The sequence below is a fragment of the Schistocerca piceifrons genome, chromosome X (assembly GCF_021461385.2).
Source record: "Schistocerca piceifrons isolate TAMUIC-IGC-003096 chromosome X, iqSchPice1.1, whole genome shotgun sequence".
In the NCBI taxonomy this organism is placed as follows: Eukaryota; Metazoa; Arthropoda; class Insecta; order Orthoptera; family Acrididae; genus Schistocerca; species Schistocerca piceifrons.
In genome coordinates, this window is record NC_060149.1 from 37,636,129 (window position 1) to 37,637,928 (window position 1,800).

General features: G+C 42.4%; 1 pseudogene; it reads left to right on the forward strand.

Moving 5' to 3' along the window:
- Positions 1 to 554: 554 nt before the first annotated feature.
- LOC124723601 lies at positions 555 to 672 on the forward strand (annotated as a pseudogene).
- The last annotated feature ends 1,128 nt before the right edge of the window (positions 673 to 1,800 follow it).

The following is a 1,800-nucleotide window of genomic DNA, read 5'->3' on the forward strand; positions in this document are numbered from 1 at the left end:
TTAGTTGAGTTTACAAAATTAAGATTTGTGTGATTTATTGTCTGACTGAAACTTAGCGGATCCTTTTTAGTGCTCATGTGGATGACTTCACACTTTTCATAATTTAGAGTCAATTGCCACTTTTTGCCCAATACAGATACCTTGTCTAAATCATTTAGATATTCACTTTGATCATCTGATGACTATGACAGTTAATGACAGCATCGTCTGCAAGCTATCTAAGAAGGCTGCTCAGGTTGTCTAATAAATCGTCTGTGTAGATCAGTAGCATCAGAGGGTCCATAGTACTTCTTTGAGGAACGCCGGATATTACTTCTGTTTTACTCGATGACTTTCTGTCAGTTATTACGACCTGTGACCGTTTTGACATGAAATCACGAATCCAGGCACACAACCGAGACGATAATCCATAGGCACACAATTTAATTAGAAATCGCTGGTGAGGAACGGTGTCAAAAGCCTTCTCGAAATCTAAAATTATGGAATCAATTTGACGCTCCTGTCGATAGCACTCATTATTTCATGAGAATAAGACTAGATGTGTTTCACAAGAAGCCAGTGGCCTTGCCGCAGTGGTAACACCGGTTCCCGTCAGGTCACCGATGTTAAGCGCTGTCGGGCTGGGCTAGCACTCGGATGGGTGACCATCCGGTCGGCCTAGCGTTGTTGGCAAGCGGGCTGCACTCAGCTACTTCTCAGCTACTTGATTGAGAAGTAGCGGCTCCGGTCTCGGAACCTGACTTACGGCCAGGAGATGGCATGCTGACCACATGCCCTCCATATCCGCATCCAGTGATACCTATGAGCTGAAGATGACACGGCGGCCGGTCAGTACCGCTGGGCCTTCATGGCCTGTTCTGGAGGCGTTTAGGAGTGTTTCACAAGAACGATATTTTCTGAATCCGTGTTGACATTTTGTCAATAAGCCGTTTTCTTCAAGGTGATTCACAATGTTCGAGCACAACATATGTTTCAGATTACAGCTGCAAATCGACGTCAGTAACATGGGACTGTAATTCAGCGGATTACTCCTATTTTCTTTCTTGAGTATTGGATTGAATTGTGCAACTTTCAAGTCTTTGAGTACGGATCTTTCTACGCACGAGCTATTGTATATGATTGCTAAATATGGAGTTATTGTATCAGAATACTCTAAAAGGAACCTGACTAGTATACAATCTGGACCCGATGCCTTGATATTCTTAAGTGTTTCATGCTGCTTCGCTACACCGAGGATATCTGCTTCTAAGTTACTCATGTTGGCAATTGTTCTCGATTCCAGTTCTGGAGTACTTACTACGACTTCTTTTTTGAGGGAATTTCGGAAACCGTGTTTAATAACTATGCTTTAGTGCTACTGTCATCAACAACATCACCATCGTTATCGCACAGCAAAGTTATTAATTGTGTCTTTCAACTGGTGTACCTTATATACGATCGGATTCCCTTTGGGCTTTCTGCCAGATTTCGAGACAAAGTTTCGTTGATGAAACTATTAAAAAAATCTCAAATTGAAGTTTGCGCTAAACTTCGAGCTTCTGTAAAACTTCGTCAAACTTGGAGATTTTGCGTTCTTTGAAATTTAGCATGTTTTTTCGTTGCTTCTGCAATACTGTTCTGACCTGCTTTGTGTACTATGAGGGATCATTACCATCTATTACTGTTTTATTTGTTATATATACAGAATGTGGTCCGTTGGTATTAATGCCTTCTGTTGTGTTAGCAGAAGAGCCAACACTGTGTTACGAGTGGAGGCCGAAGTGCACGCGTTTTAGCTCACGCAGGCTGGCGTGAGGAGGG